Raw genomic sequence first — 6,066 nt, forward strand, 5'->3', positions numbered from 1 at the left:
TTGAGGGCACTAGGAGAAGGGGACGACAGAGGACGAGATGGTTGGACAGTGTTCTCGAAGCTACGAACATGAGTTTGACCAAACTGCGGGAGGCAGTGGAAGACAGGGGTGCCTGGCGTGCTCTGGTCCATGGGGTCACAAAGAGTCGGAAACGACTAAACAACAACATCTACACTTGATACGGGAATGATTGCCTCCACACCCAGCACATTCTGATTTGTCCTTGGACCTCTGTTTGAACCTTTCGTGCGCCCGCTTCACCTGGTACACGCCATTCTTTGCTGGAGGACGCCTCGTTACTGCTGGCCTCCTCGTGGTGCACTGAGACTGGCTTCTTAGCAGGATGTTGCCTGCTGTCCTTGTGAATCTCCTGAGCAGAGAGTTCAGCAGCTTCTGAGGCTGCAGCCTCCTCGGTAGTCTTCTGATCCTTCCATCAGCTCGTTTGCTTGCTGCTGCAGGCCAATCAGTTGTTGCATTCGGGGATCCTACGGTACTTGCCTATTGTTCTAGGATCCAAACTTTGTACATAACACCCCTCCCCTCTAAATTCCCGTTGCGCCTGGAAGGTTAGCATTCATAGTCATCGAGGTATGCTGGTCGCCTACGTATGAATTGTGATTTGGGTGGTTCCTTGGTAGGGGTTCCTGGTTCTGGCTCTTGTTCCGGGGCTGCCGGCTGCGAAGGGGTCGTTGGGTCGGGTGCTGACGGACCACTTGGTTGTGGCTCTGGTTCCTGTGGCTGCTCAGCCTCTGGGTCACCTCTGGACTTCCTAGTTCTGCCTCCCTTACCTGCTCCTCCTGATCTATGGGCCTCACCCCTCTGCTGTCCTCTTGGGATTCCTCTGTCCAGCCCTCCTCGCAGTTTCCCCCTGGGAATCGTCGCCGTAGTTCATCGCAGTGGCAGCACCAGGCTTGCCCTCCCCCCCCCCGTTAGCACCTCGTAGGACACAGGACAGGTTGCCCTGGTGACTGTGGCGGGTACCCATGCTGGGGGCCCCCTGTAGTTCTTTGCGTACAGTGGGTCGTGGGGCTAAAAGGTGCAGGGGTTCCTACCTTCCCCCACTGCTGCCTCGTCCTGGGCCCTGTCGCGGTGAAGGCAGTCCAGTCTTGCTGTGAGACGCCAGCCCATGAGTAATTCCGCTGGGCTCCGGCCGGTTGTTGTACTGAGGTGCTATGCTGGGTTAGGAGAAATGTGGCGAGGTGGTACTCCCAGTCCCCTTGCATCATGCGGCGGGGGGCATCCTTGGCAGGGGGCATCTGCTTGGTCGTTGCTGGCGGGGTGGAATAGCGCTGATCGTGCGTGGTGGGTGGCGTTTTGTGTTGCAAAGGTCTGGAACTCCTGGCATGAATGCTGTTCCGTTGTCTGAGATGAGGGTGTCGGGGAGCCTGTGGGTCGTGAACAGCCTACGTAGTACTCGTATGGCCACGGCTGTGAAAGTGGACAGTACCAGGGCAACCTCCAACCATTTGGAGTATGAGTCCACCACTATGAAGAATGTCCTTCCCTGGAAGGGGCCAGCAAAGTCCTGACAGCGCCCATACAAGAAATCGTGACATTTCTTTACTCCCTTCACGATTGCCAGGTCCTCTTTGTCTATTTGCAAGTAGTTCCTCTCAGCTGTGGAGAGAGTCTGGGAAAAGTAGGCCACTGGCATCTCTCTTCTGACCGGAAGTTGGTGCTCTAGGATGGCACCGACGCTCTAGGGCGAGGTGTCGCGTGCCAGAACCACCGGCAACCTCTTGTCAAAGTGCACCAGGACTGAGTTCGAGATGAGCAATTCTTTGACTGCTTGGAATGCGACCTCCTGGAATGCTGCCCCTCACACCCACGGGGCCCGTTTGTCTAACAGTCTGTATAGGGGCTCTGCTACCGCTGCCTTGTGGGGTAAGAAGGCATGGTAAAAGTTCAATATCCCAAGAAGGCCTGGAGTTCCATCTTACCCTTCGGTGCTGGGGCGTCGCAAATAGCCTGCACCTTGTCCCTGGTCAGGTGGACTCTGTCTGTGTCCACCGTAAATCCCAGAAAATCCATCTGTTGCACTCCTAGCAGACACTTTCCCCGCTTCACCTTGAGGCTGGCAGTCTGGAAACGGTGCAGGACGGTGCGGAGTCAGTCCCCGAACTCCCCCGGCATGGCCCCAGGCTCATGACCTCATGTGCGGGTGCTGGGTCAGGGCCGGTCTCAGGTAGTGGTGAGGTCTGACGCTGGGAATTCCTTTGAGGAGAGATTTTGGAATATGCCTGGCACCACACTGACACCAAATTGCAGCCGCTTGACACGGAATGTGCCCCTGTGAGTTACAATCGTCTGTGCCTCAGCAGTGGCCTCGTCCGCTGGCAACTGCTGATAGGCCTGGGCCAGGTTCAGCTTGCCAAAAATCTTAGACCCCACCAGGGTAGGCATGAGCCATAAGGGCCCTGTTTATGGTACATTTGTAGTCTGCGCAGATGGGTGTGACGATTGGGGTTTCCCAGGGGACGTTAGGCACTGGCTCAAGCATTCCTTGCTCCACAAGCCGGTCTAATTCCTCATCGATACAGGATTTAAGGGCGAGCAGGACCCAGCAGGCCTTGAACCTGATGGGTCGTACAGCGGGGTCTAGTTGTAGGCTGATGGGGGGGCAGTATATTGTCCCAACGCCCCATCGAAAACCTCTGGAAACTCTTTGCAGATGGCATCCACGTCCATGTGGGAACTGGTGCAGTTCACCCTGGTGATGGCTAGCCCCAGTGGCCCAAACCTCACGAACCCCAGTAAGCTAAAGTAAGCCCCTTTGACCATGACCAAGTCTAATTGCCGCTTCCGCCCTCGATATTGTACATTGAAGGTTCCCACCCCTGGACTTCTGCTTGGAGCGCTGCAGAAGATGGCTGAAAATACCACCGCTCCGGCTATCACAGGGTAATTAGAGGCTGAGATGGGAGTAATCAGCCTCCCTAAATCTTCCCGGGGAGTACGGGAAGACGCAGTCTCATCCTCAGATGCCCATCAACCAGCTTCAACTTTGGAAGGAAGGAGGGGCTGGGGACATTGGATGGAAGCCCCCGAGATAGTCTGGCTCTCCTGGACGCTGCTTTTGTGAGTGAACCAAGTTCCATTTCTTAAGATGAAAAATTGGATTTAAGTTTTGGACATGCTTTGGGCAAGGAGGGAGGAATTATTCTGTAAAACAACCCAGCCACTGAATTGAAAAATTGAATCGAAGAAGGATTACATCAGAGACAGAGTGGGTATGTGGGAACAGAACAGAAAGGGGGGGGCGAGATTTCATTATTATTATTATTGTGCTTTACTATCTTACTTAATAAAAAGAAAAAAGAAAAACCCAGAAGAACCGTTTATAATATCTACAGCAAGCGAGATTGGAAAGTTTGGAATTCATTGATATAATATGGTTTTTAGAAGTATAAACTGTGTGGAAATGAAAATATATATAATTAAAGCTTTTAATTGATTTGCTTGGAAAATGATAAAAGGTTCTTTAATCTGTCAACATCAAACAGAAGCAGATCTCATTATCGCTGGAGCCTTGCAAAAATCTTGGACAGCTTCCTGGATGGCTTGTGGGATGTGACACAGTTTTAATTGGGAAATTTGCCATATTGAAGAAAGTCCAGGTGACAGATAAATAGTTACAAGGGGAGGCGAGTTTTAAATAACTCATTAGATTTGGACTTCCAGCTTTGTTGTGGCTAATCTCCCCTGGAAAAACTGTTTGACGTAACCGGCTTTGTGAAACTATTAAATAGACCTTTGGATTTAATTTATTGGAACTCTGCGAAGATGGCAGCTGCCAGCAGCAAAAAGACTTTTGGATTGATTCGGCTGAAATACCAATGCGAGGAGATATTGCAAATTTATGAAAAGGAATCATAGGCATAAAATCCACACAGAAATATACAGTTTTGGTTTAACTCGCTTGTGGGAATAATTCAGAGGCTGTGAAAGAATGAAGGATAACATCAGAACTATTGGAAATGAGTATAATTATATGATTATTGTGAGGGACAGGGGAAAAGCCATTCGGAGGTTCTGAAACCGACTGACCACATCACTCCGTGTAAATAGCAATGACTTCAGCACTGTAAATACGCAGCACCAATAAAAGAATAAAATGCAGAGCTGCGTAGCGTCGTTACTCTGAAGTAGCCCACTCCGGCCACTGTGACAATTATGAAATGCAGTAAATTATGAGATGATTAGACCCTCCGAACTTGAAGCATGGGAAGTAAAAAAATAATAATAATTTGGTAGAATATTTGAATTAATTGATATGTATTTGTATAATTTGGAATATTTAATGTGATGTGATTGGATGGCTAAAAGTGGAAAATTCAATAAAAAATATTTTATTTTATTTTTTTAAAAAAAGAAGGTTCCCACCCCATTGTGGGGATCTTCTGTTTTTGGGAGTCCTGGAGGGTGAATGGGGCCGGCCTAAGCTTGGGGCCACCACCTGTATTGAGCTCCATGCGGCACGGGGCTCCCTCTATCTGTACCTCAATGTAATTTTTTTGCATTAGAATGAGGCAACTGGTATACCTGACAGTCTGTGATCTCCATCGAGTTGCCTTGATGTGTTGGACCATGGGGCCTGGGACTCTCGGGTCAGCCATCTGATGCAAGGCATTGGGCGGGGCGGGCACGGCAGACCCAGGCCACGTGTCTCACATTTCTGCATTGTCAGCATTCTGTGTTGCGGAAACGGCAAGTCCTCCGCTCGTGGTTCTCCCTGCAGCTTGCACAGTTCCTCTTTTCTGGATGAGGCTGTTGTGGTGGGCACGTGGCTTGTGTGCGCTGCTGCACTCGGTGCACATCCTCCCAGTCGGATTCTGAGTCGCTGGTGAGGTCCTCGTGGTGGACCACCAGTTGGGACAACACATTTGACTGGAATTCTTGCGCTGACCTCTCGGCAGCTTCAGTTGCTAGAGCAGGAGGCGCTAGAGCTAGAGCTAGAGAAGGAGGCTCTAGAGCGACCTGGAACGTCAGGTCCTTCTTGGCATAGAGGCGCCACTGCAGCTTCTTGTCCCTCAGGCCTCCCACGAGGCGGTCGCGGAGCATGTTCTCCAGCTCTGTGAAGTTGCAGAGCCAGGCAGCCTGGCAGAGGGAGGTCACATACCTGGTTATGATTTCTCCAGGGGCCTGCCACTTTGCATAGAAGGCGTTGTGACACGCTACACTGAGGGCTGTGGTGAGAAGTGCCCCATTAGCCATTCCATTATTGTGTCGTAGGGAACGGTCATGATGTTTGCGGGAGTGAGGAGGGCTTGGGCAATCTCGAAGGTTTCTTCTCCACAGATGCTGAAGAATGTTGCCCTCTTCTTGGCTGCGTCAGTGATGTCCTTTGCCTCCAGGAGGAACTGGAAATGGGTCCTGAGGCTGGGCTGAATGGCATGAAGCTGTTGTCTGTCGCCATTCTGGGTCCTTGGGTCCTGGAGCTGTAGCCTGGATGCGCGGTGCGATGCTGTGTTGCCTGTGGTGGCTGTGTGCGGTGTGCGGTGCGCGGTGGGCAGCTCAGCGGGATCCCACCTTCGCCCCCAGTGAAATATACTTGGAGTCCTGTAGTGACTTCATGCTCTTTATTGCAGCTTGTAAAACAGTAATTGAATTTCCTCCCAAACCTCAGGCTTTTACCGGTATATACATTCTTTACACAATGAGTCCTGTCTGATTGGCTGATTCTGCTTCCCCCCTGGAGCCTGATTGGGCTGCTACTGCAGGCCAATCAGTTGTTGCATTCTAGGATCCTACTTGCCTATTGCTCTAGGATCCAAGCTTAGTACATAACAGGACTCTTGGCCTCTCAAATGGAATGGGACGCCCGAAGCAAAATACAAAATTCCTGCCTACCAGATGACAGACATTCTACTAATCCCATTAGGCCTCAGTGTTTTTCTAACAAAAAACACCCCCACCCCCTCTGCCCCCACACTGTCTCCCTGGTTAAGGGTCCCCTTTTAAGCGCTTTGGCTGCCCCCTTTGGACACCCCTTCCGGCCTTCCTCTATCCCCTGCCCCTCCCCATGTACCACTTCCTCTGGCTGCCTGGGAAGGCTGCCTGGAAGGC

At 51.3% G+C, this 6,066-nt stretch overlaps 1 pseudogene; it reads right to left on the bottom strand.

Annotated features, from left to right (window-relative positions):
- Positions 1 to 4,500: 4,500 nt before the first annotated feature.
- LOC148685219 (uncharacterized) lies at positions 4,501 to 5,738 on the bottom strand (annotated as a pseudogene).
- Positions 5,739 to 6,066: the final 328 nt, after the last annotated feature.

This window comes from Zootoca vivipara, chromosome 6 (assembly GCF_965207765.1).
Source record: "Zootoca vivipara chromosome 6, rZooViv2.hap1.1, whole genome shotgun sequence".
Lineage (NCBI taxonomy): Eukaryota > Metazoa > Chordata > Lepidosauria > Squamata > Lacertidae > Zootoca > Zootoca vivipara.